Source organism: Monodelphis domestica, chromosome 4 (genome assembly GCF_027887165.1).
Source record: "Monodelphis domestica isolate mMonDom1 chromosome 4, mMonDom1.pri, whole genome shotgun sequence".
NCBI classification, from domain to species: domain Eukaryota; kingdom Metazoa; phylum Chordata; class Mammalia; order Didelphimorphia; family Didelphidae; genus Monodelphis; species Monodelphis domestica.
Window position 1 is genome coordinate 320,618,443 of NC_077230.1, and position 23,157 is coordinate 320,641,599.

At 37.7% G+C, this 23,157-nt stretch overlaps 1 protein-coding gene across 1 annotated transcript in view; it reads right to left on the bottom strand.

The window, feature by feature from the left end:
• Positions 1-23,157, bottom strand: part of CYSLTR2 (cysteinyl leukotriene receptor 2) — a 101,003-nt gene that overhangs the window by 27,442 nt on the left and 50,404 nt on the right. The window contains exon 2 of the mRNA XM_007495422.3: positions 14,568-14,652. The gene's annotated coding sequence lies outside the window, so the exon portion shown is untranslated. The remainder of the gene's footprint in view (positions 1-14,567; positions 14,653-23,157) is intronic.

Sequence of the window (23,157 nt, forward strand, 5' to 3'; positions counted from 1 at the left end):
TTTGAACCTAGGACCTCCTGTCTTTAGGTCAGGCTCTCAAACTACTGAGCCACCCATCTGCCTCTTGAAAAATGTTAAAAACTGACACACACACACACACACACACCGTGTGCCATTATATACTTTTAAGTTTAATTTGCATTATTATTACTTTTCCCATCACTTAAGTCTAGACAATCAATAGAACAATAAATTACACTTACACTGAAAATTTAATAATTAGCTCTCTTATAACTATCCCAACTCATGACCATGGCTGCCCACTCTAGACTGCCTCAGTCCGTGAAATTCTCATCACGAGAGAATCCTTCGAGAAGGCAGTCATTACAGAACTCCCTTGTTAATATACGAATATGTTACTGAGGAGGGAACCGCACTAGTCCATTAATACTTACTGATGCTTCAGCAGATTCATTTATAAGTTAGGCAATCTAAGGGAGAAGGACTTTGAGGGGCGACAGGGCAGATACGGTTTGACATGCAGAACTCATATGTTAGGAAAAGTACAAAGTATGAGTCACTGCTTAGTATGCATGCGTTGAGGAGGAAAACAAATTTGAGGAGCTCTAGAGCCAAAACAGGCAATGGGAAAGTGCTTGATTCCTATCAAAGTCCTTTCCATGGGTTTTCTATCTTCTTATTCCTGGGGAGTAACTCTCTGCTCTCACACATTGCAGGCTTCCATTGTAGCTTTCATCTCGTGCCATTCAGGCTTCTTTCCTCTTACTTCCCCCATCAGTCTATTTTTAACCTAATCTCCTCTCTTTAGTCTTCCCCAAAACGCCTCTGTGCCTCCCTCTAAAGTTCTTGAGAAAGCCTCCCGTGTGACTTTCTCATTGCCCTTGAGATGACCACATCATGGCTTTGAAGGGTGAATCTACATGTGTGAGGCAAAAGTAAGTGGTTTTGATGGGGATGAAAAGAGGGCTTGGGGAAGGAGTCGGGGGGGGGGGTCCTAATTCCATTTGTTTTTTCTGAAAGACTGTGTGGCCATGTGGTACACTTTAAAAAAAAACAATGGTGTTAAAATCAGAGGATTGGGTTTAAATCCTGATCCTGGTACTGAGTATCTGTGTATCTTCTTCTCTGGGTTTCAGTTTTCTCATCTGTAAAATGAAGGAATTAGAAAAGAGTTCTATGCTACTATGATCTTATTTACTTCTGTAGGATGCCCTTCTATGGCCTGCTAAAGAGTACAATGTATTGATAGAGTGCCTGATCTACAGTCAGAAAGACTCCTTTTCATGAGTTCAAATCTGGCCTTGGACACTTGACTAGCTTTGTGACCCTGGGCAACTTAATCCTATTTGCCTCAATTTTCTCATCTGGAAAATGAGCTGGATAAGGAAATGGCAAACTACTGTAGTATCTTTGCCAAGAAGAGTCAGACATGACTGAAAAATGACTGAACAAACAAAGGCACTTATTAAAACAGTATCATAAAGGTCCTTATAAAACATTCCCCTATAAGCCTGGAACACACTCTCCCATAAATACACGCCAAATAGGTGGCAAGAATGGGAACAAAATTAAATTATGATGATAATGGGGAAATTTTTGGAAAGTTTGGGAATGAAGTATGAGGGGAGAAAAATAGCCATGAGAAGGGGAAAACAGTGTGATAAATAGAAACTTTTCCCCCATTAGGTCAAAGAAGTGAAAGCTTTAAGGGAAGGGAGAAGTATTCAAGGTGGAGTCAGAGAACCTGGTGCCAAAGGAATTTGTAGGCAGTAGATTCTTGTTCTTTCTCCCAGAATATTTCATTTTAATGGAGGATATTGAGTTAGTTTTTGTTTTTGAGCACATAAATGGCAACATGGCCTCTTAATTTAAGAGATCTTAAGAAAACATATATGCCAAAGATAAGTCAAAACAGGGCCTAGATGAACTTTCTTTCTTTGTTAGAATCCTGAGTCCTTCATCCTTGAGTGATGCACCCCTTTGGGACATTTATTTATCTATAAACATTTTTTTATTCTTGATTGCCAAAGATTCCAGGCTTTGAATCCTCTTTCACCAATGGATGCATTGTCTCCTAGTGGTCCAATAGGTCTCTTTCAAAACTACATGGATGATATGAAGGGGGATGAGAAAGAGAAAACTACCTTTGGTTTAGGAAGAGAGGTCTTTTCTACAAAGGGCTCCAATATTTGACAGCCCTGAAGGGTTTATTTATTTACCATTCCCAAAGGCATTGCTAATTAATTTTCTCAGTCAATAGGATGATTCTGTCTTCAGGTCTCACTGAGAAAGTTTCACACCTGCCCATCCTAAATACCTCTTGTTTATACAGAAGGGATGAGGAAACTCCTCCTTCCTTATACTTATATTATGTAGTGAAAAGTTATTCTACTTTCTATAAGTAAATTATGTGAACACAGAATAATATACACGTCAGATCTTTGGGAAAGGAAAGACAAGCAAGAGCTAGAAAAAAGTCACAAAATGTAAAATAATTTTGATTACATCAAATTAAAAAGGGTTTGTACAAACAAAACCAATGCAACTAAAATTAGAAGGGAAACAACAAATTGGGAAACAATCTTCATAACAAAAACCTCTGACAAAGGTCTAATTACTCAAATGTATAAAGAGCTAAATCAATTGAACAAAAAATCAAGCCATTCTCCAATTGATAAATGGGCAAGGGACATGAAAAGGCAATTTTCAGTTAAAGAAATCAAAACTATTAATAAGCACATGAAAAAGTGTTCTAAATCTCTTACAATCAGAGAGATATAAATCAAAACAACTGTGAGGTATCACCTCACACCTAGCAGATTAGCTAACATGACAGCAAAGGAAAGTAATGAATTCTGGAGGGGATGTGGCAAAGTTGGGACATTAATTCATTGCTGGTGGAGTTGTGAATTGATCCAACCATTCTGGAGGGCAATTGGAACTATGCCCAAAGGGCGCTAAAAGACTGTCTGCCCTTTGATCCAGCCATAGAACTGCTGGGTTTGTACCCCAAAGAGATCATAAGGAAAAAGACTTGTACAAGAATATTCATAGCTGCACTCTTTGTGGTGGACAAAAATTGGAAAATGAGGGGATGCCCTTCAATTGGGGAATGACTGAACAAATTGTGGTATCTGTTGGTGATGGAATACTATTGTGCTCAAAGGAATAATAAAGTGGAGGAATTCCATGGACACTGGAACAACCTCCAGGAAGTGATGCAGAGTGAGAGGAGCAGAACCAGGTGAGCATTATACACAGAGACAGTTACACTGAAGTACAATTGAATGTAACAGACTTCTCCATCAGTGGCAATGCAGTGATCCTGAACAACTTGGAGGAATCTATGAGAAAGAACACTATCCACATTCAGAGGAAAAACTGTGGGAGTAAAAACACTGAAGAAAAACAACTGCTTGATTACATGGGTCAAGGGGATATGATTGAGGATGAAGAGTCTAAATGAACATCTTAGTACAAACATCAACAACATAGAAATAGGTTCTGATCAAAGACACATGTAATACCCAGTGAAATGCGCATCAGCTATGGGAAGGGTGGGGAGAGGGGAGGGAAGGAAAGAATATGATTCTCGTAACCAAGGAGTAATGTTCTAAATTGACTAAATAAATTAATTTTTTTAAAAGAGTAGAAAAGAAAAAATAAAAAATCCTTCAGGTATTTTCAAATTTAATCAAAATATTTTATTATGAGGCTACTAAGTTTCTGTATTTTGGAAAATATATGACCTCTCTCTAACAGTACACAGTGAAATCATGTCTTCTTCTGGGAAAGAAGTATTTACTGAAGCAAAAAGCAAAAAGATGTGAAAGCCCAAATTCTAAGAAGGTAGACAGTGCTTCCATTTTGCACCGGAAAAGCAAAACATCTTCTTCAAATAAAGTGAAAATATAAAATCTGCAGGATGCTTTTTTCTTTATTAAAAGTGCCCAATATTTATAATAGCACTTCTCAGATTTTTGGATGCTTCTGAATTGCTACCTTCCTGCCCATCCCTCCATCCCTTCCTTTTTAGCTTCCTTTTGTGTTTTGTCTTCCCTCATTAGATTATATAAACTCCTTAAGGGAAGGGATTGTCTTTACATTCCTAGTCAATGCCTGGCACATAGTAGGTGCTTAATAAATGTTTATTAACTGATCTCTCTCTCTCTCTGTCTCCCCCCTCTCTCTCTCTGTTCCCCCCCTTCTCTCTCCATTGTGTAATCTCACTGCCCCAACACCAGGTTCTAAATTCTAACTCTTCTACTAACTTGCTCTGTGAACATTTACAAGGCACTAAATCTCTCTTGGCCTCAGTTTCTCAAAATAAAGAGCATGGGTAAGATGATGCCTAAATTTCCTTTCAGTTCTAACATTCTGGGATAAACTAACATTTTGAATGAAAACCATTAACATCCTCCTCCCTCCACCCTGTGGTGATCTCAAGGAATTCTCTGGCAATAATTTTTTTAAGATTAAAAAAAAAATGAGACTTCTGGTCAAAATGGCGGCTTAGAGAGAGCTAAAGTTCAGATCTCCGGAAACCCCATCCTTACCGATCTCAAACTGTATGCTCCTAGGACACAGAAATTCAAAACAAACAACAGGATAGATCCTGGGAACCCTCCTCCTGGACCTGGACCAAAAGGTATGGCCCCCCAAAAGCCAGGACCCATGATCACTCGGATCTAAGGGGTAGGCAGAAGGAAGATCCCAGGACCCATCCCCCCCAACCCAGAGTGCTGAGTCCAAGGCAGCAGCAGGAACCTAAGAGCCAGCAAAAGGACCCCAGGGCCAGCTATTCTGAAGGCCGCACCCTGAAAACAACCTGAGCCAGTAGCGGGGGCACCCAGACAGCAGGGAAACAGAGAGAGACAGAGGGGAGCCTGTAGCCCCCTGGCTGGATCCTTCCATCCGAGTCTCATGGAAGGTCCCTGCTTTAAGACACACTCAATCCAACCCAGTGGAAGTTAATACTATCAGGAGCCCTCGGGGCTCTGGGAAGCCATGGCCCCTCCCTCCTCAGAGTGCAGGGTCTTCTAAAACAACAGTAACCCTCAGGGCCGGCTATTCAGAAGGACACATCCTGAAAACAACCTGAGACAGTCACGGGGGCACCCAGACAGCAGGGAAACAGAGAGAGACAGAGGGGAACCTGTAGCCCCCTGCTTGGATCCTTCCATCCGAGTCTCACGGAAGATCCCTGCTTTAAGACACACTCAATCCAACCCAGCTGAAGTTAATCCTATCAGGAGCCCTCAGAGCTCCAGGAAGCCTCAGCCCCTCCCCCCTCAGAGTGCAGGCCTTTCTGGCCCACAAAGGCTCTGAGATACCTCTCGAAAGTGCCAAGCCAGGCTAAGAGCATGAAAGTAAGGCAACGAAGAAGCATCGGGAGGGAACCAAGAGCAGTAACACCTGCGAACGGACAATTTGCCTGGGGCTAAAGCCTCTGAACACCAGACAGAGATAAGAAAAGCTAGACATCCCCACTCAGATAAAGATGGCAAACAGCACAGAAAAGTCTCAAAATTCCAAGAAAAACAAGAAGAAGGGGGCGACTTTGGACACATTTTATGGAGCAAAAATGCAAAATACAGAGGAGATAGAAGAGGAAACACAAGCAAATGCGCCGAAACCTTCCAAAGGAAATGGAAACTCTCCACAAACCCATGAAGAATTTGAATCAGAAATGATAAAAAAGATGGAAGCCTTCTGGCAGGAAAAGTGGGAAATAATGCAAAAGAAATTCATGCATCTACAAAACCAGTTTGACCAAAATGAAAAGGAAAACCAGGCTTTAAAGGTCAGAATCAGCCAACTGGAAGACAACAAGCACGTAAAAGAGCAAGAATTAATAAAGCAAAGCCAAAAGACCAAGAAATTAGAAGAGAACATAAAATATCTCACCGACAAGATCATAGACTTGGAAAATAGAGGGAGAAGAGATAATTTAAGAATAATTGGACTACCAGAAAAGCCAGAAATAAACAGAAAACTTGACATCGTAATACAAGAGATAATCAAAGAAAATTGCCCAGAGATTCTAAAACAAGGGGGCAATACAGCCACTGAAAGAGCTCACAGAATACCCTCTACACTAAATCCCCAAAAGACAACTCCCAGGAATATAATTGCCAAATTCCAAAGCTTTCAAGCAAAAGAAAAAATCTTACAAGAAGCCAGAAAAAGACAATTTAGATATAAAGGAATGCCAATCAGGGTCACACAAGACCTTGCAAGTTCTAAATGATCTCTAAATGATCGTAAGGCATGGAACATGATCTTCAGAAAGGCAAGAGAGCTGGGTCTTCAACCAAGAATCAGCTATCCAGCAAAACTGACTATATACTTCCAAGGGAAAGTATGGGCATTCAACAAAATTGAAGATTTCCAAGTTTTTGCAAAGAAAAGACCAGAGCTCTGTGGAAAGTTTGATATCAAAAAACAAAGAGCTTGGAATACCTGAAAAGGTAAATATGAAGGAAAGGGAAAAGGAGAAAAATGTTATCTTTTTCTTTTATTCAAACTCTCTTCTATAAGGACTATATTTATATCAATCTATGTATATTAATATGTGGGGAAAATGTAATGTGTAAATAGGGGGAAAAGAAAGACCAAATAGAATAATCTTTCTCACACAAAGATTCACACGGGAAGGGGAGGGGAAGAAAAATCCTATAAGAAGGAGAAGAAGAGAGTTTTCACTTAAACCTTACTCTCAGGGAAATCAACTCTGAGAGGGAAGAACATCCAGATCCATTGGGATCTTGAATTCTATCTTACCCAACAAGGTTAGGGAGAAGGGAAAACCAAGGGGGGAGGGGGGAGGGAACGTAAAAAAGGGAGGGATGAAGAGGGGGTGGGGGAGGGAACAAAAAGGGAGGGACTAGAAAGGGAAATATATCAAGGGAGGGGACAAGGAGGACTGATTTAAAATAAATCACTGGATTAAAAAGTTAGAGCTGAAGAAGAAAGGTTAGAATTAGGGAAGGATATCAAAATGCCAGGGAGTCCACAAGAGACAATCATAACTTTGAACGTGAATGGGATGAACTCACCCATAAAACCTAGACAAGTAACAGAATGGATTAGAATCCAAAACCCTACCATATGTTGTCTTCAAGAAACACACATGAGGCGGGTAGACACCCAAAAGGTCAGAATTAAAGGATGGAGTAAGACCTTCTGGGCCTCAACTGACAGAAAGAAGGCAGGAGTTGCAATCATGATATCTGATAAAGCCAAAGCAAAAATAGACCTGATTAAAAGGGATAGGGAAGGTAATTATATTCTGTTAAAAGGAACTTTAGATAATGAGGAAATATCACTAATCAACATATATGCACCTAATAATATAGCACCCAAATTTCTAATGGATAAACTAGGAGAATTGAAGGAAGAAATAGACAGTAAAACCATATTCATGGGAGACTTGAACCAACCATTATCAAATTTAGATAAATCAAATAAAAAAATAAATAAGAAAGAGGTAAAAGAAGTGAATGAAATCTTAGAAAAATTAGAATTAATAGACATATGGAGAAAAATAAATACGGACAAAAAGAAATACACCTTCTTCTCAGCACCACATGGCACATTCACAAAGATTGACCATACACTAGATCACAGAAACATGGCATACAAATGCAGAAAAGCAGAAATAATAAATGCAGCCTTTTCAGATCACAAGGCAATAAAAATAACGATCAGTAATGGTACATGGAAAACCAAATCAAAAAGTAATTGGAAATTAAACAATATGATACTCCAAAATCATTTAGTTAGAGAAGAAATCATAGAAACAATTAATAATTTCATCAAGGAAAATGACAATGGCGAGACATCCTTTCAAACCTTTTGGGATGCAGCCAAAGCAGTAATCAGAGGTAAATTCATATCCCTGAGTGCATATATTAACAAACTAGGGAGAGCAGAGATCAATCAATTGGAAATGCAAATAAAAAAAACTCGAAAGCGATCAAATTAAAAAACCCCAGCAGAAAACCAAACTAGAAATCCTAAAAATTAAGGGAGAAATTAATAAAATCGAAAGTGATAGAACTATTGATTTAATAAATAAGACAAGAAGCTGGTACTTTGAAAAAACAAACAAAATAGACAAAGTACTGGTCAATCTAATTTAAAAAAGTAAAGAAGAAAAGCAAATTAACAGCATCAAAGATGAAAAGGGAGATATCACCTCCGATGAAGAGGAAATTAAGGCAATCATTAGAAATTACTTTGCCCAATTATATGGCAATAAATACACCAATTTAGGTGATATGGATGAATATATACAAAAATACAAACTGCCTAGACTAACAGAAGAAGAAATAGAATTCTTAAATAATCCCATATCAGAAAATGAAATCCAACAGGCCATCAAAGAACTCCCTAAGAAAAAATCCCCAGGGCCCGACGGATTCACAAGTGAATTCTATCAAATATTCAGAGAACAGTTAATCCCAATACTATACAAACTATTTGACATAATAAGCAAAGAGGGAGTTCTACCAAACTCCTTTTATGACACAAACATGGTACTGATTCCAAAACCAGGCAGATCAAAAACAGAGAAAGAAAATTATAGACCAATCTCCCTAATGAATATAGATGCAAAAATCTTAAATAGGATACTAGCAAAAAGACTCCAGCAAGGGATCAGAAGGGTCATCCACCATGATCAAGTAGGATTTATACCAGGGATGCAGGTCTGGTTCAATATTAGGAAAACCATCCACATAATTGACCACATCAATAAGCAAACCAACAAGAACCAGATGATTATCTCAATAGACGCAGAAAAACCCTTTGATAAAATACAACATCCAATCCTATTAAAAACACTCAAAGCATAGGAATAGAAGGGTCGTTCCTAAAAATAATAAACAGTATATATCTAAAACCATCAGCTAATATCATCTGCAATGGGGATAAACTAGATGCATTCCCAATAAGATCAGGAGTGAAACAAGGATGCCCATTATCACCTCTACTCTTTGACATTGTACTACAAACACTAGCAGTAGCAATTAGAGAAGAAAAAGAAATTGAAGTCATCAAAATAGGCAAGGAGGAGACCAAGTTATCACTCTTTGCAGATGACATGATGGTCTACTTAAAGGATCCTAGAGATTCAACCAAAAAGCTAATTGAAAAAATCAACAACTTTAGCAAAGTTGCAGGATACAAAATAAACCCGCATAAGTCATCAGCATTTCTATATATCTCCAACACAGCTCAGCAGCAAAAACTAGAAAGAGAAATCCCATTCAAAATCACCTTAGACAAAATAAAATACCTAGGAATCTATCTCCCGAGACAAGCACAGGAACTATATGAACACAACTACAAAACACTCTCCACACAACTAAAACTAGACTTGAACAATTGGAAAAACATTAACTGCTCATGGGTAGGATGAGCCAATATAATAAAAGTGACCATCCTACCCAAACTCATTTATCTATTTAGTGCCATACCCATTGAACTTCCGAAAATTTTTTTTACTGATTTAGAAAAAACCATAACAAAGTTCATTTGGAATAACAAAGGATCAAGGATATCCAGGGAAATAATGAAAAAAAAAAACAGAAATGATGGAGGACTTGCAGTCCCAGATCTCAAACTATATTACAAAGCAGCAGTCATCAAAACAATTTGGTACTGGCTAAGAGACAGAAAGGAGGATCAGTGGAATAGACTGGGGGCAAATGACCTCAGCAAGACAGTATATGATAAACCCAAAGATCCCAGCTTTGGGGACAAAAATCCACTATTAGATAAAAACTGCTGGGAAAATTGGAAGACAGTGTGGGAGAGATTAGGAATTGATCAACACCTCACACCCTACACCAAGATAAATTCAAAATGGGTGAATGACTTAAACATAAAGAAGGAAACCATAAGTAATTTGGGTAAACACAGAATAGTATACATGTCAGACCTTTGGGAAGAGAAAGACTTTAAAACCAAGCAAGACATAGAAAGAATCACAAAATGTAAAATAAATAATTTCAACTACATCAAATTCAAAAGGTTTTGTACAAACAAAACCAATGTAACTAAAATCAGAAGGAAAACAACAAACTGGGAAAAAATCTTCAGAACAAAAACCTCTGACAAAGGTTTAATTACTCAAATTTATAAAGAGCTAAATCAATTGTTCAAAAAACCAAGCCATTCTCCAATTGATAAATGGGCAAGAGACATGGATAGGCAGTTTTCAGATAAAAAAAATCAAAACTATTAATAAGCACATGAAGAAGTGTTCTAAATCTCTTATAATCAGAGAGATGCAAATCAAAACAACTGTGAGGTATCACCTCACACCTAGCAGATTGGCTAACATGACAGCAGAGGAAAGCAGTGAATGCTGGAGGGGATGTGGCAAAGTAGGGACTTTAATTCATTGCTGGTGGAGTTGTGAACTAATCCAACCATTCTGGAGGGCAATTTGGAACTATGCCCAAAGGGTGATAAAAGAATGTCTACCCTTTGATCCAGCCATAGCACTGCTGGGTTTGTACCCCAAAGAGATAATGGGGAAAAAGTCTTGTACACGAATATTCATAGCTGCACTCTTTGTGGTGGCCAAAAATTGGAAAACAAGGGGATGCCCATCAATTGAGGAATGGCTGAACAAATTGTGGTATATGTTGGTGATGGAATACTATTGTGCAAAAAGGAATAATAAAGTGGAAGAATTCCATGGAGACTGGAATGACCTCCAGGAAGTAATGCAGAGCGAGAGGAGCAGAACCAGGAGAACATTGTACACAGAGACTGATACACTGTGGTATAATCGAACGTAATGGAATTCTCCATTAGTGGCGGTGTAATATCCCTGAACAATCTGCAGGTATCTAGGAGAAAAACACTATCCATAAGCAGAGGACAAACTGTGGGAGTAGAAACACCGAGGAAAAGCAACTGCCTGACTACAGCGGTTGAGGGGACATGTCAGAGGAGAGACTCTAAATGAACACTCTAATGCAAATACTAACAACATGGCAATGGGTTTGAATTAAGAACACATGTGATACCCAGTGGAATGTCGGCTATGGGGGCGGGGGGGGAAGAAAAGAAAATGATCTTTGTCTCTAATGAATAATGCTTGGAAATGATCAAATAAAATATTATTTTAAAAAATTAAAAATTAAAAAAAAGATTAAAAAAATTTTAGTGTAGTTTGTTGCACCTCCTTCATCATTTCCCATGTGATGTATCCTGAGGAACGCCAACGTCTGCTCCTAGACCCTCTTTTGATCAGACCTTCCTCAATCACAGAAAAGAGAAGTGGCTTGTTCACAACTGACAAGTCTATGGTGCAACTGAGAATCTTAACATGGTTTCCTATTATTAGAGAATAGCCAAGTGCATTAGCCTAGCACTCATGGCTTTCTACAATCTGGCTCCAGCTTTGTCCAGTGTGTTCATACCACTTCCCTTCATCAATTCTCTATTTCGCCAAACTCTTATTACTCATTGTTCCTTATATATATATATATACCACAATTTCCTTCCTTCATTCCCTTGCTCACTGGAGAGGAGGTTATGGGCTCACCCTCTGCCTTGCAACTCTCACAAAAACCAACAACGCTTTGAATGAAAACCATGAGCATCCTCCTCCTTTCATACTGTAATGATCTGAAGAAATTCTCTGGCATTAAAAAATCCATCTTTGGCTCTTGATATCTCTACCCAGTTGCAAAGCTCTGTTTAATGGTACCTTTTCCATGTAGCCTCCCCTGATTGCTCCAGCTGAAAGTGATTTCTCTTGCATCTGACTCCATACCACAATTCATTAGTTATGCACTTAAATCTTATTTTTCTCTGTACTATATTATACACTGAGAATGCTGGACTGTAAGTTCTCTGAGAACAGGGACAATGTCTTATTTATTTTTACTTTTAGGAATATATTTTTTATTTTCAGGAATTTCCCTCATTTCCTCATATAGTAAGTTGCACAGAAGAGATGTTAAATGAATATGGCATGACTGAATGAATGTGTTAAGTGTTAAAGCATTTATATCCTTGGGTATCATAGTGAGAAATCAGGCTACCTTCTGAGACAAAATCTCATGACTGTATTCAGTTCTGGACATCACAGTTTTGTTTTGTTTTTTAAAACTCTTACCTTCTGTCTTAGAATCAACACTAAGTAAAGGTTCCAAGGCAGAAAAGTGGGCTAGGTAATGGGGGTTAAGAGACTTGTCCAGGAATTTCGTGTTGGCTACAGGAGTGGGTGGGAGGAGGGGAGGGAAAGAATATGAATCATGCAACCATGGAAAATTTGTCTTAATTAAATAAAATAAAATAAAATAAAATAAAATAAACTTGTCCAGGGTCACATAGCTAGGAAATGTCTGAGGTCACTTGATTTGAACCCAAGACCCACCTCCAGGTCTAGCTCTCTATCCACTGATCCACCTAGCTATCCCCAGATATAACAATTTAAGAGGGACACTGATAAGTTGAAGAATATCCAGAGACAGACCTCCAGAATGGTCGAGCAGTAAGCCTGTGTCATATGTCCTTTAGATTGTAAATTCTTTAAGGACAAAGGACTATCTTTTTTTTTATTGTATCCCCAGTACTTAACACAATGCCTGGCATGTAGCAGGTGTTTAATAAACGTTTATTTGGCTTATTGGATTAGATATGAAGATCAGTGCCAGGAACTAAGAATATCTAGCCTGGGAAAGAAAACTCAGAGAGACAACATTCGTTTGAAAGACTATGTGAAAGATGGATCAGAGTTATATCTATCCAGACCGCAGAATCAGGAGCAATGAGTGCAAGTAGGAAAAAGTGGACTTGGGTTGGACATCAGGAGGAACTGCCCAACAGTTAGGATCTTTCTGGGCTATCCCATCACACTTCAGCTGCTTTCTACCTCTATCTCCTTGGCCCCACTTCTTCCCTTGGTGATTTTCTCCAAGATCCGTCATTTTCAGGAGGGACCCATGGACCAAGCAATCTTTACTCTTTGGACTTGGCAATCATGTACCTCCACCTTTTCAACTGTCTTCTATACATTGTCTTCCTCCATTAGAATGTAAACTTCTTCAGAACAAGAACTGGCTTTCTTTATGTTTATATTCCATATCCCCAGTACTTAATACAGAGACCAGCACATTGCAAGTATTCAATAAATGTTTGTTGACTTGACTTGAAATGAGAATTGTCTAAGAGGAGACTAGACCTCATGAGATGCTGAGTTCTTCCTCATTGAAAATATTCCAGGAGTTGAATGACTCCTTGTTGGGTATGCCCTAGTCGGAGTTCCTTTTCATTTATGAGTGAAACTACGTGGCTGATGAAATTCCATCTTTCTGATTTTGCAAATATGAAGCTTACTTCTATTACCACTCAGAACATCCTGGAAATATAATCTTTCTCATTTCAGAACACTAGAAATGGAATCTTAAATTTAAAACGTTAGAAAATTGTTTTTAAACAGACTCCAGTCTCTGATTTGATGTAGAAACTATGTGAAGGAATCTCCAACTCCTGATGGTCAAGTAACCTCTTGGATCATTTATTACATTGCAAGTTCAGAGTACAGAATCAAGGACACTAGGTGTGTAGTCTGAGGACTTGGGTTTAAATTCTGCTTAGGTCACTTTTGTGACTTGCGATAAATTCCTTAAACTACTTGGGTTTTTCCTCCATAAAGTGGGGGAAGGGTATAGAAGAAGGACTGAAATATTCTCTAAGATCTCTTCCAGCTCTAAATCCTAAGAACCCCAGGGGACTCCCTTTTACTAAAGTCTCCCTTTTACCATTTTTCTCAACTCAGGTCCTTGTAGCCAGAGACCCTCACAAACTTTTACCTCCATTCTAGGAGAAAGTGAGTGAATAGCTCTCTTTCTTTACTTTCTCTACCTTTGCTTTGAAAACCAAACTGATAGGAAAAGCCTTTTCTCTGGAGTCACAGCAGGATTTGGGATGAAATTCAAACTTTGCTATTTACCAGCTGGTGACTTTGGACAAGTTACTTAATTTCTCTGAGCCTCAGTTTCTTCATGTGTAAAATGAAGAGACTGGACTAAATGACCTTAAGGTCACTCCTAACCCTAAATCTATGATCCTTTGAGCTGATAAACTAAACTACAAAACCACAAATGCCTGACTTTCGAAATATATGATTCATTAATGTGCTTGAATTCTGAAGGAAGGGAGTGAAGAATGTTATTGAAGTATAAAAAAAGTAAATTCTACAAGGATCAGTGAAGCTACAATTATCAACAACACTAAAAGGCAACTGAATTCAGGCGAATTAAAATCATCAGTTTTGATACCAGAGACCAGATAATGGAATATACTTATTCTCTCAGTAGAGACTTGAGGGACTATAGACATGCACTGAAGCACTAAGGATCTAAATCAACCACTGTGTTAGTTGGTTTTGCTCAACTGGTTTTCTTGTTGAAAGACAGAGTTCAGAGGAAAAGGAGGCATAACAGGAAATTATGGTGATATGAAAACAAAAGAATTCTATAAAATATTTTTTGAAGATTAGAAAGTAGTTTAAAACTGAAGTAGCAATGCAGAGTTCAAAATGGGAGGGGGAAAATATATATATATATCATGTTTACCTTATCCTAGGCTTTCTTTCCTTCAGTGGTCTCGTTGTTGACCTCCTTGTTTCTTCTCTGGTTATTCTTCAAATCTTGCTTCTTGCTGATTTAAAACAGAAGTGAAAGAAAACCCACAAATTTTTAATATTTAATCAACAGTGTTGGCCAATCGTAAGCAAGGAGGAATGTTCTTTCTGGACAATAGAATATTGAGGCTTTTAAACATATCATTATTGATATGAGAATGCTTTTAGTCCTCCACGGCAGTCTTAGTCTTTCTTTTAAAGTCAGGGCTAACCAACTAAGAATTCATGAGGAGGCAGAAAAAACTAGCATAGTTCTATGTATTCAGTATAGCTGCTATTTTCCCTTCTTCACTATATTCTTGAGAAATCATTCAGGAAATCATTGGATTCCATCAGAAGCTTTAAAACGCTTTAAATTTTCATCAAGTGTTTGGGTAACTTTAGTGACTCTCCTTGCCCCACTGCAAAAATGAAAAAGCTGGGAACCAAGATCACTTAGAGAACAGATTTAAAATAAGAAAAGCATTTTCCAGTGGCAGCAGCAACACTAGGGGATGAGTCAGAGTATTCCAAATAGCTAATCATAAGATCTTTCTCCGCCTAAAGTTCATACGCAGAAAGTGCCCTCTCCCAATACTTTGTCAACTCTTTGACACAAAGACTTATTCTGATGTGAAGTGAGGGTTACTCTAGTGATCAAAAGAGTGAGAAGGGCAAGACTTCTTACCCCATAGACCTGAACGTAGGAGCCCAGGCTAGACTGGATCAAATCTACAAAAATTCCTTGTACCAGGTGCCTTGCATAGGCATACACAGAGTGTAGAAGATGTTGGCTCTCAAATTGCTTATCCTGGAAAGATAAAATACCTGCACATGTGTAATGGAGTCTTGGGAGCATGACTAATTGACCTAACATGGAGGCATCCAGATTTCCTAAAAATGGAAGCAGTCTTTATCCTTACCACATAGGCTGTCTATCCTGCTTTGAGTGGCTGCATAACTGGAATAGGCGACATCTTTAAAACTGGTGAAACTGAAAAAATCATTCTGCTTCATACATTTCTCTTTTACTGGTGCCCAGAGGTGGATCAGAGGGGAGCTCACAGTTCACCAACAACATGGACACCAAGAACAGAACCTAGAGGGAGGATAATTTGCCCCCCCCCCAACAAACGCACACCTCCTCTTCCCATCCCCTCAGAAAAATATGAGCCTGCAGTCTCTGTTTTATTTCATTTTACCAGTCTCAGTACCCAGATATTTGAGCCATGGTGATATGATTCAAGTGAGAGCTTGCAACTAGTCAACCCAGCAGGGAAACTTGGAGAAGCCAAGGTGCCTGGGATCCGGATCAGGGCTTGAAACTGGAACTGGAGTCCCTATGGAATAAACTATGCTATGAAAGGAATCCTCTTCCTTTCCCTAGAAACTGAAATGGTTTGGGATGGGATTTGGGGGGGGGGGGAATGGGTAGGAGGAGGTATTATGCTTCCCACACACAACGGGATTTATTTAACATACTTGTGATTATTTTGTTGTTCCGTCACTTCAGTCATATCCAACTCTTCATGACTCCATTTGAGGTTTTTCTTTGTAAAGATATTAGGGTGGTTTGCCATTTCCTTTTCCAGATGAGAAATTGGGGCAAACTGGGTTAAGTGGTTTGCCCTTAACTTGTACAGTGTCTGAAGTCATATTTGAACTTAGATCTTTCTGACTCCATATCCAGTGCAGACTCCATCATCCCACCTAGCTGCCATTTGTGATTATATTTTTGAGTAATTATTTCCTGATTGTTCATGACTAACTGGAACTTTAGGGCAGAGGCTCCCTACACATACACTCCACTTGAAGAAACACTCTCAGTCCAGGCTAAAGCTATTTTCAGAATGTCTAGACATTCCCAAATCCATTAAGGGTAATTGAGGATCCTAGAGGCAGGGTGAGATGTTCACTGCCTCTCTTCCCAAACTTTCACTCTGCTCTTTCCTTCTGCTATGAAAACTCCCAGCTTTCCCTTTCTGAGACTGTTGATAGTTCCTTAGGGTAGTTAAAATCTAGCTGCTACCTGGACATCTACAGCAGCAACTGTTTAAGTACTATTAAGAAAATCTTTATTTCCCCAACATCTTTCCACTACCCTCTCCACCACCCCCATCCTCATCCAGTGAATTATATGGGATAAGTAGTCACAGTATCTTCTCTCCCAAACCCACCCTTTTTCTATCAAAGGTCCCCAACCATCCTTCCCACCTAGGCTCATAACAATAATGAGATGAACAGTTAGAAATTCAGTTTTGGGGGGAAAGCTTGGTAGCTCAGTGGATTGAGAGTCAGACCTAGAGACGGGAGGTCCTGGGTTCAAATCTGTCCTCAGACACTTCCCAGCTGTGTGACCTTGGGCAAGTCACTTAACCCCCATTGCCTAGCCCTTACCACCCTTCTGCCTTGGAGCCAATACACAGTATTGATTCCAAGACAGAAGGTAAGGGTTAAAAAATTTTATTTTTTAAAAGTTTGCTTTGGTAATATAGAAAATATGAATATTAAGTAAAATATAAGAAAAGGTATTTTGGGAAATTCAAGAGATAGTGTTATTGATTTGTTTAGGTTTGGTTTTTCACCTAAGAAGGGCAACAATCCAGGCTGTCTCTTCCCACTTTCCCTCAGAGTTTATCTTTTCCAAGTAAGTTTCTTTCTTTCTTTGTTTTTTTTTGGGGGGGGGCAGGTAACTTAGTTTTATTTTTATTCTTTTACGTGTCAATAAAATTTTTAATAATTGTTTTCTGATATTTTGTGGTTCATGTTCTCTTTCTCCCTCCTTTCCCCTCCCCCTCCCCAAGGTGTCAGGTAATATGATACAGGTTTTATATATATATGCAATTAGGCAATACATATTTCTAGGATCATCATGTTGTGAAAGAAGACACAGATTGCTTATATTAGAAAAAATCTCAAGAAGGAGATAAAGTGAAAAAATGGTATGCCTCAATCTTCATTCCAAGTCCATCTGTTCTTTCTGTGGTGGTGGATAGCTTTTTTTTTTTATCATGAGTCTCTTGGAGTTGTCTTGGATCCTTTGTGTTGCTGATATAGTTGTCATTCACAACTGATCATTGAACAATATTGCTGTTACTGCATAAAGTGTTCTCCTGGCTCTCCTCACTTCACTTTTCATGACTTCATTTAAGTCTTCCTAAGGTTGTTTTGTTTATTTTTTTATGATTGTCTTATTTGCCATTTCTTTCTTTCTTTAAAAAAGAATCATTGCCTAATTTTTCACATAGTTATTAGCTAGGAACTAAACAACGCTTCATAGCTCTCAAGGTCCAGTTTCTCACTCTAAAAGATGGTAAGGCAGTGACATCAAATTCAGTGGAGGGTTGCAGAATGATTCATTGGGAATAGATCCACCTACATACTGACATTCATGGATGAAGCAGGTATTTTGCATATTCAAATAATGTCCAGTTCAATTCACTAATTTTAATCTCCTTAGCAAATATATTTTGTAACATTAAAATTGTTATTTTAGGGACAGGAGAATATAAGAGAACTTAATTTTACAAGTTAGTTCTAATGGTTTTCATTTTTCTCAAGTCTCAGCGAGTTGATTAATGTCAATATTGAAATAAGTGAAGTAAGAAAAATTCAGTACTCGACCAGCCTGAGACTTAATGTTTACTTTGTAGGCAATTATCTCCCATGCATGATAAGGATATTGTATAATAGCCAAGACTCTGGATTAGAGGCCAGTGGGGTCTCAGTTTGAGTCCCAGCACTTGACCAATGGCAATTTTGTGCCAGAAAATTATACCATACCACTATAACTCTCTAGGTTCTACTATGTAAAATGTGGGTAGTAAAATATGAGCTACCTATATTTTTAGGAGAGAAGTCTATTGGTGGTTCCCTGAACTCTACTTTCCATATTCCACCTTTGCACAGGCTGTGTATCCCATGCTTGGAACCCAAATGCTCCTCACCTCTGCCTCTTGGAATCCTTTGCTTCCCCTAAGATTCAATCAATCAATAAATAATAAATCATCAATAAGCATTTTTAAGTAACTACTATATCCTAGATGCTATGCTGCAACTCAACTCAGATATAATTTTATTTATTTAATTTTAACAAGCAATATAACATTTATTTTTATAAAATATTTTATTTTCCCAATTATGTGATAACAGTTTTCCATATGTTTTCTGAATTTACATAATCCAAATCATCTCCCTCCCTCCCTTTCTTCCCCTTTCCCAGAGATGATAAACAATTTGATCTAGATTATACATTTTTATCATGCAAAACATATTTCCATATTGTTCATTCTTATAAGAGAATAATCATATAAAACCAAAATTCCAAAATTATAACCCAAATAAACTAAAGTGAAAAAGAATATGCTTTGATCTACATTCTGAAACTAACAGTTATTTCTCTTGAGATGGATAGCATTCTTTGTCCTAAGTCCTTCAGGATTGTCCTGGATCCTCATATTGCTGAGAATATCTAAGTCTTTCACGATCGATTTTCATACAATATTGCTGTTACTATATACAATGTTCTCCTGGTACTGCTTATTTCATTCTGTATCAGTCCATGTAGACTTTGCCAGATTTTACTGAAATCATCTTGCTTGTTGAGAATCTTCTCCAACCAAGATTAAAATTTCTCCACAAACAGAGTGAACGAACCAACAAAGAGACAGAGTAAAACAAATTTCAAGAAAAGAAAAATCCAAAAGGTAGGCAACAAACATCTGGAGTACTAGGGTGAGAGGAGAGCAGACCCAGCAAGAAGCTGTAGCAAGGAGGGAAGAGCAAGCCAAGCGCTAGCCATTCCCCCCTCCCCACATCTGCTGTCCAAGGTTTGGGAAGCTATGCCCAAGCCAACATCCACACCCTGAGATCCTGCCTGAGCAAATAGAGGTACAAACCAACCCATACCCCTTGAAATTTCAAACCTGTGGAGAATTCCAGAAAATTCTAGTCTGGGCTTGGGACAAACACTTAATTCACACTTTGGGGTGGGTGATAGTACTAAATACTGATATTTTTGCCTAAAGCTCAGGGTAGAGCTCCAAGACAGAATAATCAAGGGTGTGCCTGATAAAATCAAGTACACAGTGAGACTAAAAACTTGAGACTGAGCCAAAGGCTAGAATTTGATTAGTCCCTGACCTGATCAAGATCAGAGTGAAATCAAAAGCTTACACCTAAGCCAGAGGCAAGTCTTTAAGATAATCAACATCACAAGGTTCAATTGAATCATCAGGGGAAAGGGGCTTTCAGAGCTTTCAGCCCTCAGAACATCACATCATTCCCCCAAGCCTACCTATACTTAGATAGGAAAAATGAACAAACAACAAAAAAAAGCACCTAACTCTAAAGAATTTTTATGGAGACAAAGATCAAGGTACAGGCACAGAAGGACAGTGAAAGCAAAGGAAACATGCACAAAATTCAAAAGAAAAATATGGTTTGGATACAGACTCTGGAAGAACTCAAAAACTTCAAAAATCAATTAAGAGAAGCAGAGGAAAAGTTGGAAAGAGAACAAAAGTGATGCAAAGAGAAAGGAAAATTATGCAAGAAGAAATGAAAGTAATTCAAGAAGAAATGGGCCAACTGAAAAAGGAGAACCAAAAACTGCCAGAGCAAAATCAGGTCATAAAAATCAAAAGTGACCATCTAGAAATTAATGATTTCATGATAAATCAAGAAACAATAAAGCAGAATCAAAGGAATGAAAAGTAGAGGAAAACATTAAATATCTTACTGAAAAAAACAACTGACCTAGAAAATAAATCTAGGAGAGACAACTTGAGAATTATTGGTCTACCTAAAAGCCATGATCGATAAAAAACCTTGAATAATATAGTACAAGAAATTATCAAAGATAACTGCCCAGAGATCTTTGAACAAGAAAATAAAATTGAAATTGAAAGAATTCCCAGATCACCTCTAGAAAGAAATCCTCAGATGAAAACTTCAGGAATATAATTTGAGAGCCACTAAGCCAAGGAAAAAAATACTTCAAACAGCCAGAAAGAAACCATTTAAATACCATGGAGCTACAATCAGAATCATATAGGACCTAGCAGATTCTACATTATGGGATCAAAAGGCATGGAATATGATATTCCAGAAGGCAAAAAACTTGGGTTTACAACCCAGAATAGCCTATCCAGCAAAACTGAATATTTTCTTTCAGGGGAAAAAAATGGACGTTCAATAAGATAGAAGATTTCCAAAAATTCTTGAGGAATAAACCAGACCTAAACAAAAAATTTGAAGTCCAAATATGAGACACAAGAGAAGCCCAAAAAGGTAATAAATAAGAAAGAGAAAATCTAAGGTACTAGTTAAGGTCAAAATGTTTATATGTAAACATGGAAGGAAGATCTCTATAATTCTCAAAATACCCTTAGTAGTAGAGAAGATAGAAGGGATTTACTCAGAAAGAGGGTGGGGAAGTAAGCTGATTATGATGATATGATGTATATGTAAATGTGATTATATGGAATAATATGTACGTATGATATGATATGTATGCATATGAATGATATGTAAAAAAATCATTAAAGAGCTGAAAGAGAATGGTGCACTGAGAGAAAAGGGAAGGGAGAGATAGAATGGGTAAATTATATACCATAAAGAGGCATGAAAAATCATTATAGAGGGGAGGATAAGGGTGGGAACGGGCAATGCTTAAACTTTTCTCTCATTGCAAAGGGCTCAGAGAGGGTAAAACAAGTATATGCAGGATATAGAATTCTGTCTTACCCTATTTAGTGGTATGTAGTATTCAATCTTACCCCACAGGGAAGTAGAAGGGAAAAAGACATGGGAAGAGAGAGAGGGAAGTGTGTGTAGAGGGGGTGACAGAAAGAAAAACACTGGTGAGGAGGAACAGAGAGAAAGGGAATAGAGTAGGATTTAAAGAGGATAATATAATGGAGGGCAAAACACAGTAATCATAATGCTGAATGTGAATGGGATGAACCTACCCATTAAACAGAAGTGGATAGCAGAGTGAATTAAAAACCAGAATCAGACTATATGTTATTTATAAGAAACACATTTGAAGCAGGGTGACACACACAGATTCAAGAAAAAAAGCTGGAGCAGAATTTATTATATGTCATCTAAAGTAAAAAAAAGCAGGAGTAGCAATCATAATACCAGCCAGACAAAGCTAAAGTGCAAATTGATCAGATTAAAAGAAATAAGAAAGGAAATTACATTCTGTTAAAGGGTACTATATACAATGAAGTAATATCATTACTAAACATTTATGCACCAAATAGCATAGCATCTACATTTCTAAAGGAAAAATTAAAGGAGCTTAAGGAGAAAATAGATAATAAGACCATATTAGTGAGGGATCTCAATCTTCCCCTTTCAGAACTAGATAAATCCAACCAAAAAATAAATAAGAAAGAAGGAAAGTTAATGAAATGCTAGAAAAAAATTAGAATTAGTAGATATCTGGAGAAAACTGAATAGGAATAAAAAGGAATATACCTGCTCAGTAATACATGGTACATATACAAAGATCAACCATGTACTAGGCCATAGAAATATTGCAAACAAATGCAGAAAAGCAGAAATAATAAATACCACTTTTTCAAATGATAATGTGATAAAAATTATACTTAACAAGGGTCCACTAAAAGGCAAATTTAAAATTTATTTGAAACCAAATAATCTAATTCTTAAGAACGAGTAGATCAAAAAAGAAATCATAGAAATAATTTCAGACTTCATTAAAGAGAATAATAATAAGAATACATCATATCAAAACCTATGGGGGGCAGCTGGGTAGCTCAGTGGATTGAGAGTCAGGCCTAGAGATGGGAGGTCCTAGGTTCAAATCTGACCTCAGACACTTCCCAGTTGTGTGACCCTGGGCAAGTCACTTGACCCCCATTGCCTAGCCCTTACCACTCTTCTGCCTTGGAGCCAATAAACAGTATTGACTCCAAGACAGAAGGTAAGGGTTTAAAAAAAAAACCTATGGGATACAGCCAAAGCAGTTCTCAGGTGAAAAATTATATCTCTGAGTGCCTATAACAACCAAATTTAGAGAGTGGAGATCAATGAATTGGACTTACAACTTAAAAAAGTAAATAAAGAACAAATTAAAAATCCCCAGATAAAAACTAAAATGGAAATCCTAAAAATTAAAAGAGAAGTTAATCAAATTGAAAGTAAAAGAATTCTTGAACTCATAAATAAGACAAGGAGCTGGTGCTTTGAAAAAAAAAAACAAATAAAATGGAGTGTTTTGAAGTTGTTCATATGATTCCTGTGTTTGTCTTGGTAGATAGATTCTTAAATATTTTATACTGTCTAGAGTGATTTTTAAATGGAGTTTCTCTTTCTAATTTCTGGAGGGTGATTTAGAATCATGCCTAAAGGACTTTAAAAGAATGCCTACCCTTTGACCCAGCCTTACCACAGCTGGGTTTGTACTCCAAAGAAATAATAAGGAAATAATAAGGAAAAATACTTATACAAAAATGTGTATAGGCATGTTCTTTGTGGCAGCAAAAAAAAAATTGGAAAATAAGGGGGTG